This window comes from Dama dama, chromosome 29, assembly GCF_033118175.1.
Source record: "Dama dama isolate Ldn47 chromosome 29, ASM3311817v1, whole genome shotgun sequence".
In the NCBI taxonomy this organism is placed as follows: domain Eukaryota; kingdom Metazoa; phylum Chordata; class Mammalia; order Artiodactyla; family Cervidae; genus Dama; species Dama dama.
This window is the reverse complement of record NC_083709.1, coordinates 21,798,694-21,812,532: the sequence shown is the minus strand read 5'-3', so window position 1 is coordinate 21,812,532 and position 13,839 is coordinate 21,798,694. Positions and strand designations below refer to the sequence as shown.

The following is a 13,839-nucleotide window of genomic DNA, read 5'->3' as shown; positions in this document are numbered from 1 at the left end:
GACATTGTTTATGACTTTAAAGTGATTGCAAGCATGCCAGTTATCCCAAAGTAAGCAGATATCACAGTGAACTCGAGTAGTGATCCAAGGAAACATGATTTTTCTCCACTCAGTAAAATTATATGTAAGAGTGGGACTAGAATATATTTTGGCCTTTGAATGTAATAAACACTGAAACTTGTTAAAATACCAATTACATTTTATTGGTATGGGAAAGGAGGCTATAGGGAAGGGCTCCAATTCTCCAGCATCATCTATGCTTGAATGGGCTAACTCTATATCGAGGACTAATATTGAAGAATAAAAAAACTTGACATTTCAGAGCCATGCCCTACAAGCTAGTTTAGTTGTGACAGAGATATTTTTTCCATTCTGCTTACTTCTTGCCTTAACAGCAAAAAAAAAAAAAAAGAAAGAAAGAAAGAAAGTAAAAGATACTCATAATTCTCCTTCAACTGCAAAAAATATTTATGTATGTAAATGTTTAATCTAATATCTAGTTTATATATCCTCAACCTCAGGGAGATTCAGTGTTGAGCATATTCTCAACCAGGAGGAATTTGCATTACCAACTAACCTTATTAAGTGATTTCCATCATATAAATAATGACCAACATGTCTTGACAACCTTATCAAAAATGATACCCCTTTTTCCTATTTGTTTTATTCAAAGCATTCATCAATACTTTCTGATATGTATACACACAGACATATATGTGTGTATATGTACTGTTGTTGTTGTTTCATTGCTAAGTTGTATCCAACTCTTTGTGACCCCATGGACTGTAGCCTGCAAGGCTCCTTTCTCTCTCCATGAGATTTTCCAGGCAAGAATGCTGGAGTGGGTTGCCATTTCCTCCTTCAGGAAATCTTCTCACCCCAGGAATAGAATCCACATCTCCTGCATTGGCAGGCAGATTCTTTATCACTGAGTCACCTAGGAAGCCCGTGTATGTATTTTATATGTGTGTATGACTATCATCTACTTCTTCCAGAAATGAAGCTTCATGAAAGTAGTAACTGTCTAGTTTTTCAGCATTATAATACCCAGTGCTAAATCATGTGAGACTCATGGTGGAAATTCTGCACATATGCAAGTAGTAAATATGCAAAATATATGTATTCAAACCAATGATGTTCATCAAAAATAAAACAAGATTTGCTATTAACCTGTGAGAAGCAAAGCTTTCAGTCTTAGACATTGGAATCTTATCTATTCTTATACATTGTAAATCTCTAACTTCTTTAATAAATAACACAGTTTATCCAATATCTGTAATTTTATGTGGCAATATGGAAGAATAAAATGTTGTCCACTTTTTAATGGTTCCTCAGAGAATACTGTTACAAAATGATCAGTGGTTCTAATTCTAATCATTGATCTACTGGTGATACAATTTTAAAGAATAAAAGAGGAAGACATGTGAATTATTGCTAAGGCATTGGGGTTCAAAATAGCCACTGAAATTTGAAGTTCAAAGAGCCATAAAAAGTTCTCTCTAGTTACTTACTGTTGTCACTTTTAAGGTGAAAATACCTTATTTCACCAAATTTTAAGGGTGAAACTGTGATTTTCAGCACAATTCTACTACGGTCATTTCTATTAGGGTAATCACCTAAGTTACTATCATCATATTTGCACAGAGAGCAGGCAAAAAGCAGTTAAATCAGCTACTCTTTATGGTAAAAGTTCACTTCCATAAATGCTACAGGTAATACATTTAATCAATATTTTTAATTTAAATAAATCTGCTCTGATAAAGGTTTGGTATTAGACATTTCACAAACAGTTAACCAGTTCTCAAACAAATCTAAAAAGAAACAGATGTTGACATATAGCTCTTTCTTGTCACATCTACTTGTTTTCCTTTAATTGGCTTTGGTCTCTAAATCAATATGAATTTGAATCAGTTTTTAAATAACTTTCTACATTGCTTTTATCCTATCTACTTCTATATTGCATATTATTTAGATATGTGTTTGCAAAATTTAGTCATCATCCTCAGACAAAAATAGTCTTAAAATTAATTGCAAAAAAAATAAATTAATTACAAAGTTAATTTGTTGCATACTCTAAAAGTGATGAGTCACTATAACAAAAAATAATAACTTAAAAAGGACTTTATAATGGATTGTGGGACAACATCCGATTATAAATGTTCTGATTTTTATACAAATATATTGAAGCCTGTCTCTCTCGGGGAATCACAAAGAAGCAAACTTTGACCATGCTCACTTTGACCATGATGAAAGATGACACAGACAAGAAGAATGTAGCTTTGAATATAGCCTTCCCTTGGATTATAACAACACCCTTAAAAGAAGATTTTAGTAATATTCCATTCTTCTAATAAGCTTCAAGTAAATAAAGTTTATTTCCAGTGTATTTTTTCCAAATAATTATTTGAAAATATTATTTGCACATAAAGACACTATTGACAAGAAAATTTTAACTTTTAGTTTGAATTCAGAAATGAATTTAAATAAGCACTTTAAAAGACTCTTAGTTATTTCATGATGATAGTATCACTGTATTTTGTCTACTGTTTTTCAAAGAGAACAAAATAGCAGGACACATATATACAAGGGTAAAGTATAGTCATGTTGAGTTTTGTTGAAATACTCAAAAAGAGTTAAGAAGGTGAATGGCTTTATTGCATAAGAAGGTAAACCAAAAAAAGTAAATGAAACAAAGGGATATTCTATTATTTTGATCTGTGATCACTGTCCTTATATTCCTCAGTGCAGTTCAGCTCAGTTCAGTCACTCAGTCGTGTCCAACTCTTTGCGACCCCATGAATCGCAGCATGCCAGGCCTCCCTGTCCATCACCAACTCCTGGAGTTGACTCAAACTCATGTCCATCGAGTCGGTGATGCCATCCAGCCATCTCATCCTCTGTCGTCCCCTTCTCCTCCTGCCCCCAATCCCTCCCAGCATCAGGGTCTTTTCCAGTGAGTCAACTCTTCACATGAGGTGGCCAAAGTATTGGAGTTTCAGCTTCAGCATCAGTCCTTCCAATGAACACCCAGGATTGATCTCTTTTAGGATGGACTGGTTGGATCTCCTTGCAGTCCAAGGGACTCTCAAGAGTCTTCTCCAACACCTTATATGCTTAAACTACTTTAATTATTTGGAGATCAGAAGGTGATGAGAGGACAAATGCATCAATTGGGATATCACTTTAAAGATTTTAACAAAGCCCCTCTAGTAGAGTGTAAATACCACTGAAGTCAGAGAGTTTTCAGTCCTCCTTTTGGCCTTCATATCAAGCTTTCCTCATTTCTTGCCTTTCCTCATTTTTTTCCTTTAAAAAAAAAAATCTTTCTAGCTTTCCTGAGATGCAGTGGACATAAGACATTGGGTAAATTTAAGGTGTATGACATGTTGATTGTATACATTTACATATTGCAAAATGATTATCACTATAACATTAGCTAACATCTGCATCCTGTCACAAAATTACCATTTCTTTTTGTGGTGAGAACATTTAAGATTTACTCCCTTAGCAACTTTGGAGTATGGAATTTAGAATTATTAACTATGATCACTATGCTGTATATTAGATCTCCAGAACTTATTCATCTTATAACTGGAAGTTTGTACTCCTTGATCAACATCTTCCCCAGCCTCTTGCCCTTGGTAACCACCAGGCTATTTTCTTGGAAAAGATCAACTCTATTAAGAAATTTGCAAATATATAAGACAATGCTACTCTTCTCACTATTTTTTTTTCCCCCTATTTGAAAATGTAACTTTTTTATGAGGTATTCAGATTATCTTCAGTTGTACTTTAAAGTGTATAGTATCAAGATTGCAGTAAAACTAGGAAACCTACTAAATATTTTACTTAAAAAGCTATCCTTAAGGAAAAGGTGGGGTGTTTACCAAAGACAATGGGACCCTCCTTTTTCACTAGTATCTATATTAAACATGCACAGATTTCTAGAAATTCCTATGAGCACTTTTGGTGAGAAACATTTTGTTTTGTCCTAATTTATTATGTCTCCTGTGAACTTGTCAATAATTTAATAATGAGAGTTCATTCTATTTTCTCTTTCAAATTTCACTGACTGAAAAAAGCTAAAGGAAAACTTGCTATGGAGATTACTGGACTTTCAAGGTGGTTTTTGGTTTTTTTCCTACTTTTGAATATGTATCTGTTTGATTGGGGGCTTTCCTGGTGGCAAAGAATCTGCCAGCAATGCAGGAGATACAGGAGTTGCAGATTTGATCCCTGAGTCAGGAAGATCTCCTAGAGGAGTAAATTGCATCCCACTCCAGTATTCTTGCCTGGAAAATCCCATGGACAGAGGAGGCTGGTGGGTTGCGGTCTGTCCATGGGGGTCACAAAGAGCCCATGGGGGACACAACTGAGCCCACACACACAGGAAGAGTGCACGCCTCTGTGAGCTTCACTTGTTCACACTTGTTCTGCTTGGTTTTCTAACACTCTACCACCTCTTCCTTTCATTAAATGTTAAGGGACAATTACAACAGAATACATCAAAGCTAAAAATTCCCTGTCAATAGTATCTTTTGGATGCTCCTTCTCTATGATCGATATCAAACTGCTCTGTGAAGGGGGGGTATGTCATCACATCAGGGACTTCTAGCCCTAGCCACGCTCCACATTCTGAACTTGGGTGCTGAATATTGGTTCTGCCCTGGGAAAATGTGTGCACCTACCACATGTTCAGTAGTATTTCTGGGACACTTGAAAACCAAGTGATGCTTGTAAATGTTACAGGCCTATGGGTTATACATAATGCAGTGTTGACAAGTACAAAAGAAGAAACAAAATGCAGCTTCTGCAAAAAAAAAAAAAAAATTAAACGTGTTTATCAAAAGTCTGTTTGTTTTTTTTTAACTGAAGTATATTCTTGCTGGCATAATCCCATGGACAGAGAGCCTGGCAGGCTACAGTCCATGGGGTCACAAAGAGTTGGTAACCACTGAGCACAAACACACATAGTTGATTTACAGTGTTTTGCTAGTTTCAAGTATATATCAAATTGAGGCAGTTATGTATATATTCTTTTCATATTCTTTTTCCCTCTAGCTTATTACAAAATACTAGTTCCCTGTCCTCTCCAGTAGGTCCTTGTTAGTTTTCTATTTTATATATAGTAGTGTGTTTATGTTAATCCCAAACTCCTAATTTATCCCTCCATCCCCTTTCCCCTTTGGTAACCATAAATTTATTTTCTGTGTCTCTGACTCTATTTCTATTTTGTTATAAGTTTTTTTATTCAAAAGTCTGTTGATATTGTTGAATTCTATCATTTTTGGAAATTTTCTTTTAGAAAGTACAAGACGTATTAAAGGTAACTTACTCCTAAGAATGTGTGATGTAGTACCAGGAAGTTATCTTAAAAACATAATAAAATATGTGCTCTAAGCAATCATATAAGTAATTTACATATTTCCATGAGAGGAGGCAGCTGGTTCAGAACTGTGGGAAGGGTTAAGACAGTCAATTAAATGGTTGAAAATACAGTTAAACCAATAAAAAGTTTTAGTTCCCCAAATGGCTCAGTTTGTCAACTAAAGGTCATCTTTGGGCTTCCCAGGTGGCACGAGTAGTAAAAAACCCACCTGCCAATGCAGGAGACTTAAGAGACATGGGCTTGACCCCTCTGTTGGGAAGATCCTCTGGAAAAGAGCATGGCAGCTCAACCCAGTATTCTTGCCTGGAAATCCCATGGACAGAGGAGCCGGACGAGCTATGGTCTATAGGAGTGCAAAGTGTTGGACAACTGAAGCGTCTTAGCATGAACTCACACAAAGGTAATCTAACAAATCTTTTCAGGTAACATTCCTATAATTTGCAATCATCTTGTATTTGTATTTCTGCACGTGTTTTAAATTTGTTTACTTTCTTTTTTGATAGATACAAGTTTTATTTGTTTTCTCATCTCACCTTTTAATTATTAAATTGATTGATTTTTTTCTTGTTTTATTTGTTGAAATTTTTTGGCTATTTAATCTCCTTATTTCATTTCCCCCCACAAGAGATATTTTATCAGAGGATTAAGCTTGTAACTCATTTAAACTTTAATAATAAGTTGAGAAAAGTCTGGCACCGAGACTTCTAATCATTTGCTTTACTGGATAAAACCACAGAGGTGAGTGTGCCAGAGCTCCACCTATCCTGCGGGAACCTTCAGAGGGAAGCAGCTATTACCTGGTTCAACTGGTCTTTTGTTCCAACACCCAAATCAGATGACCAGTTTGCACACCAGGACCACTGAGGGCCCCATGATTTTCCTCTGGCTTCCCACTGCTCAGGCACGGTTGTTAACAAGAGTACCAAGAATACACAAAGGGGAAAGGCTAGTTTCTTCAACAAATAGCACTGGAAAATCTGGATATCTACAGGTAAAAGAATGAATTGGACACCTATCTTATACCATATACAAAAATCAACTTGAAATATCTTAAGCACTCAAGTGTAAGACATGAAACTCTAAAAATCATAGAAAAAAATAAAGAAAATACTTCCTGGCATTAGTCTTAGCAAATTTTTGGATATGAAACCAAATGCATAGGCAACAAAAACAAAAATAAATATCAGGGACTATATAAAAAAACAACTTTTGTATAACAGAAGAAACAAGTGAAAAGGCAACCTAGAGAGAGAGAGAGAAAATATTTGTAAACAACTTATCTGATAAGTGGCTAACATCCAAAATATACAAGAAACTACTAAAACTCAATAGCAATAAAAATAATAACAACCTGATTAAAAAATGGGCATAAGACCTGAATAGATAGTTCTCCAAACAACACATGGAAATAACCACCAGGTATATGAAAAGGTGTTCAACATCACTAATCATCAGGAAATTGCAAATCAAAACCACCAAAATGAGAAATCACCTCACACGTATAGGATAGCTATCACCAAAAAATAATTATTATTACCAAGGATATGCAGAGTTTGTAAACTGTGTACACTGCTGATGGGACTGTAAAAGGGTGCATTTGCTACATGGAGCTTTCTCCAAAAATTAGAATTATATATACCATATGATTTAGCAATTCTACTTTTGGGCATATATCCAAAAGAAATGAAATCAGGATCTTAAAGAGATAGTTGTACCCCTATGTTCACTGTGGTGTTATTCACTAAAGCAAGAATATAGAAACAACCCAAATATCCCCTGACAGAGGAATGGATAAAGAAAATGTGGTATATACACATAATGGATTACTATTCAGTCTTAAAAAAGGAAATTCCTCTATTTACAAAAACATAGATGAACCTAATATGTTATGCTAAATGAAATAAGCCAGTTGCAGAGGCAAATATTGTATGATTCATTTAAACAAGGTATCTAAAATTTCAAAATCTTAGAAGAATAAGTAGATGATGGTGGCTGCCAGGGTTTAGGAAGAGGCGGATATGGGGATTTGTCCATTGTACACAACAGGGTTGGGGACAGCAGTCTCGTTGCAGTAAAAATGGACTATGGAATCAGACTGCCACTCCTCAAATCATCAAAAGCAAAAGCATTCTTAGCAAAGTGCCCCCAAGCCTACCTTAATAATCAGTTAGAATTAGTCTGAATGATGAGACCTATCACATCCTCACTCATATATCACTTTGCCTCCCTTTCTGGAAGGATCTATTCAGCATTTATGAGGCAAGTGACATTTTCCTTTTTTCTAAAGCTACTCTATTTGAAAGCAAGGAGTCACTTTAAGTATATAACAATTTCTGCCATGAATAAACATTTTAAAATCACAAAGACTACTACAAATCAAAACTAGAAAAAATAGTGATTAAAAAATGTCTCTCTCTTTTTTTTTTTTTATTTTATTTATTTATTTTTTTTTTTTTAATTTTTATTTTTATTATTATTATTATTTTTTTCCAGTGGGTTTTGTCATACATTGATATGAATCAGCCATGGATTTACATGTATTCCCAATCCCGATCCCCCCTCCCACCTCCCTCTCCACCCGATTCCTCTGGGTCTTCCCAGTGCACCAGGCCGGAGCACTTGTCTCGTGCATCCCTCCTGGGCTGGTGATCTGTTTCACCATAGATAGTATACATGCTGTTCTTTTGAAATATCCCACCCTCACATTCTCCCACAAAGTTCAAAAGTCTGTTCTGTGTTTCTGTGTCTCTTTTTCTGTTTTGCATATAGGGTTATCGTTATCACCTTTCTAAATTCCATATACATGTGTCAGTATGCTGTAATGTTCTTTATCTTTCTGGCTTACTTCACTCTGTATAATGGGCTCCAGCTTCATCCATCTCATTAGGACTGGTTCAAATGAATTCTTTTTAATGGCTGAGTGATATTCCATGGTGTATATGTACCACAGCTTCCTTATCCATTCATCTGCTGATGGGCATCTAGGTTGCTTCCATGTCCTGGCTATTATAAACAGTGCTGCGATGAACATTGGGGTGCACGTGTCTCTTTCAGATCTGGTTTCCTCAGTGTGTATGCCCAGAAGTGGGATTGCTGGGTCATATGGCAGTTCTATGTCCAGTTTTTTAAGAAATCTCCACACTGTTTTCCATAGCGGCTGTACTAGTTTGCATTCCCACCAACAGTGTAAGAGGGTTCCCTTTTCTCCACACCCTCTCCAGCATTTATTGCTTGTAGACTTTTGGATAGCAGCCATCCTGGCTGGCGTGTAATGGTACCTCATTGTGGTTTTGATTTGCATTTCTCTCTATTTTGATTTCTTAAATTATTTTAATATTATTCAACAAGTTGTTAAAATATCTGTTTCTATGCTTTTCACAGAAAAGTGAAATTTCAAATATGCTTCTCTAAAGGCAAACGCCTTTATATTTTCAAAGATCAATTTAAATTCCATACATGTAGCTGATACTCTGCTCAAGATAGTTTGGGTTTGTGTAGTGAAAAGTGCCAATAGACACATAAAAGGAAATAGGTCTGATATGAAATTTTCAGAACTAGTTATCTTGCCTCACAAGATACACAGGAAGCATGTAAAAAGTCTGAAACAGATTTTCCTTTCTCCTGCTATGATGATAAATACCAACACCTCCACTGTTATGTTTCATTCATCAAGGCATATTTTCTAAAACTTCTTATTTGTACTTAATCCTCCTACATTAGAATTACTTCCATTACAGTTCTAAGAAAACAAACCTAAAACATATTGTGGAATGTATGTTAGTTCTTCTACAAAAGGGCTTTTAGAATGCATTTCTCCTATTTTATGCATAATCTCAGGGGAAATTTCTGTTTTATAAGGAATTACAGAAGTAAACCCAATCCATCACTTATAATAACATAGGAATGAAGTAAAACCCACTCCAGTATCCTTGCCTGAAAAAATCCCAAGGACGGAGGAGCCCGGGAGGCTGCAGTCCATGGGATCACAAAGAGTCAGATACAATTGAGCTTAGTTTCATGAAGTAAAACCGCTGTTGTTAAAAAATGATTTTTAGGGACTTCCCTGAGAGTCCAGTGGTTAAGAATCCTTTGCTAGTGCAGGAGATATGGGTTTGATCCCTGGTCCAAAAAGATCTCCCATGCCACTGCAACTACTAAGCTTGCATGCCCTAGAGCTCAGGCTCTACAACAAGAGAAACCACCAAAGAAAGAAGCCTGTGCACCTAAACAAAGAGTAGCCCCCACCCGCTGGAACTAGTGAAAGCCCACACACAGAACAGAGACCCAGTGCAGCCAAAAATAAAAATAAATAAATCTCTTTAAAATGTGTGAAAAATGATCTTTATAATTTACATTTGTGATCATAACCATGCATTTCTAGGTACACATATTTGATGGCATTAATATGCATAGGATAAACAATATATGTCAATATTAATTTAATAGTAAAATATCTTACAAAATGTTACTTAAAAAAAAATCACAAAGGAGCTTATTTTTTGTCCTTCTTGTTGAGATACATTTGAAATTGGGATAGACAAATTTTTTATGCTTTTGAAATTGGAATAGATCAATTTTTTTTTTTACTATGTGATATCACGTATGTATGGAATCTAAATATATATACAAATGAGCCAACCTACAAAAGGGACCAGAAAGGGACCCAAAAACATAGAAGACAAACCCATACTTACCAAAGGGGAAGAGAGTAGGGTGGGAATAAATTGGGACTTTGGGATTAGCAGACACAAACTACTATATATAAAATAGATAAGTAGCAAGGACCTACTGTATGGCATGAGGCTTTCCTGGTGGCTCATGGATAACAAATCTGCCTGCCAATGCAGGAGACGTGGGTTTGACCCCTGAGTAGGGAAGATTTCATGGAGAAGGAAATGACAACCCACTCCAGTATTTTTGCCTAGGAAATCTCATGGACAGAGGAGTCTGATGGATTAACAGTCCACGGGGTCACAAAGAGTCAGAGGTGACTGAGCATGCACACACATAAACTGAATCACTTTGCTGTATACCAGAATCTAACACAACATTGTCAATCAACTATACTCCAATTAAAAATTAATAAAAAATAAAGAATGCTCACTTCATGTTAGGAATGTATGGGAACTAAATCATCTTGGCTTAAAAGACTATTTAAAAGGTGGAGAACATTGGACCAGCTCTAAAATACTATAATGAGTTCTTTCCCTTTGTAGCAATTCAATGATGCCTGTATCTCACCTTTCTCAATATAATTCTTGGGCACCCAATCAGGATCTCCAACTGCATATGGGTCATTATATGAACTGCAGCAGCCTTCTCAACTTCATAATTCAGTGGTGGCGGAGCCGTCAAACATGGGAATGTCATCCAGTGGAGTATCAGTGGTGGAGTTGTACTATCAGTAACTGGTCCAATAGTGGGTGGTGAGGGTGTAGGCATGGTGATGGGAATGCCAATCCTGTTGCTGCCACTGTGTGTCCCTAGTCTCTGACTTATAAAGAAACTCTCCTGCTGGACTAGGTTGACTTCCAAACCTAGCAGGACTTGTCATGTAGTCATTAAGAACTGTTGGAGACTGAACGGGTTCCAGGGTTTTGTAAGGAATATTTCATCCCGACGTTCCGCAGCCTGACATGGGAGGGTATGGTGGTTTCTGAGTAGTAGGAATTGTTCTTGACAGTGTGCCAGTTCTTGCGAGCTGGTTATTTCCATGCTCGACACCATGGCTCACGTCATCCAGAACTGTACGGTCGGTAGGTTTCCGAACATACCTTACAGGAGGCTCCATACTTGCATGAGCTATTATTTTGTACGTTCTTGATATATTCTTATTTGTGGTCAAAATACTAATCTCTCCTTGAGCCACTTTCTGTTTACAAATGTCCAGTCTGATGGAAAACTCCATTATCTAGAGCTGAGAGGCTTGGATATCTAGCAATTGGAGCATTGTTAACTAATGCATTTATTTGATAAGCAAGACTAGCTAGGGATAGGATTGTGTAGGCTTTGGTCTCTCCTAAAGCTTTTCTCTTGTCTAGTAGCTCTATGTAGTTGTTTTCGCAGTAGCCTGCCACCCAGGTCAGGTTCTGGTAACCTTCTAGCAGGGCCAAAGGGGATTTCCCTTTCTCTAGCCAAAGGGGATTTCCTCCTCTAGTAACATCTGCAGTTCTGCCATTTTCCACCCCTCTGCAATGCTTCCTCTCCTGTTAAACAGAGACAAAGGCAGCAGCAAGGTCCATGGAGGCTACCATCACATCACAAACTGGATACAAACTGCCTGCCCACCCTCCAACTGGGTATCGTGGAACCTCACCTTCTCCTCTTCCTCCTCACTCTCTCCACCTTCCTCCATCGACTGTGCAGACGCCTCCAGGATAGATCAACTTTTTACAGAAATACTGCTGGTCTCAACTTTTAATAGCTGTTGTTGATGTTGTTTAGTACCTAAGTCCTGTCCAACTCTCTGTGACCCCAATGACTGTAGCTCGCCAGGCTACAGTCCATGGGATTCTCCAGGTAAGAGTGGGTTGCCATTTCCTACTCTAGGGGATCTTCCTGACCCAGGGATCAACTGGAGTCTCCTGCATTGGCAGGTGGATTCTTTACCACTAGTCACCAGGGAAGCCCTTTAATACATAAAATGCCTCAGGCACTGGAGAACTTTTTCATGAGAGTGTAGAACAGTTAATAACAAAATCATTAGAATGTCTATTTGCCCCAATTCAAAATAGTATCTTGAGACATATTCAACTCGCCTACCAACTTGCCAATCAAAAAGAAGAAAACTAAAAACTATCACCAATGGAAAATATATTTATGAAGTCAAGTTCTCCTGAATTACTACTTTTGGTCTGTGGTTTGAAGGAAAGAAAAGAAACTTAAAACAGTGCCTTTACAAAATAATGTTTTAAATATGTTATATTTGATATGACAAGTGATGCCCTTTCTCTTCAGCATACAACTGGAAAAACACCTGTCATCTCAGTGCAACCAGCTTGTGTTCTTTTTTTATACCTTGTATTTGCCGATGTCATAAAAAAGAGCTTTTACATGAACCTCTTTGGGATACCATATAAGGTTTGACTAGAGTCACCAGGTAATGTTACTTTATGGAGTCATCTAACACACAACTATGTTTGACAGCCTCACAATAGGAAATGCTTCCTTAATTATCAAAACTTTAATTAGTTGAATAACCCAGGAGACGTGTAGAATTATTGAGTATCTGTGATATATGGCAGGCAAGACATTACAAATTCAATGTGACTTAAGATATAACTCATTGTTTCCCAAATTTGCATGAATGTAACAAAGACTTTGCCTGCTATCCTGGAATATTATACTACATTGAGTGAACCAGGGATTTTCATATACTGAATAAGGAAGTAAAATGAGTACATGAAAGCTCTTGTTCGTAATAGTCAAATGAGTTTAAAATTGAAAAACTTTAACAGGGTTAATTTGTAGTTTGAGAATAAGTTTAAAAATTTTTAGTAAAAATTGAATACCAGAAACTAAAAAAAAAAAAAAACTACAAGAAGGAAATTCAGTTGTGATTTGCTTAATTCAGCAAGAAAGTTTTGGGCATTTTGAAAAGGGCAGAGGGCAGATCTTTCAATTCTAGGCCCTGCAGTCACCCTTCCAGACACTTCTGAATTCTTATTCAAGTATATATATGATATTTTCATTGAAAAAGGAAATAGTTTAGAATCTTGGTATCAAAAGTACAAAGATTTATAGCTAACTTTATCCAATTGACACCTATGGAATACACAATCCAATAAAAGCAAAATAAATATTTTTAAGCTTAAATAGAATATTACTCCAAATAGACAACATCCTCAGTCAAAAAACACATATTAATACATTTAAGACCAAAGAAATAATACAAATTATGATCTCAAAGTACTAATAATCAGTATAAAGAAGTATCTGGAAGATACTTTTTTCCCAAATATTTGAAATACCTCAAAATATTTGGAAATTAAAAAACACACTTTTAATTAAAATGAAAATTTTGGTGTCAAGTCCAATATGTAAAGAGCTTAAAAGGCATCACTCTCATCCTTACAAGAAGAAAAACTGAAGCAAAAAGAAACTCAATGAGTTTTCTTGTACCTATCAGAAAAGTCGCGTGTGCAAGACAAACCACCATCCCAAAATTGAGTGAGAAAGGAGAATCCAAAGGGTCACAACTAAGCTCTTACCTGGAACAGTAACCACTGGAACTGCAAACTGTAAGACTAGCTTGAGAGTGAGATACTCCTGCTGACCCACCACCAGGGGTGGCTATGGGAGGGGCTAGGCACGCTTTTATAGGTTATATATCCAGGAAATCTACCAGGCTGTCAAAGTGAAGATTGAATTAACTATCCCATGTGAAGTAGGAGACTAAAGGGGAGAGTAAACCGCTTAAATCTCACCCAGAGGCTTCTCCATACAAAGCT

The 13,839-nt window shown here is 36.5% G+C and overlaps 1 pseudogene; it reads right to left on the bottom strand.

Moving 5' to 3' along the window:
• Positions 1–10,571: 10,571 nt before the first annotated feature.
• Positions 10,572–11,567, bottom strand: LOC133048568 (abl interactor 1-like; annotated as a pseudogene).
• Between the last annotated feature and the right edge of the window lie 2,272 nt (positions 11,568–13,839).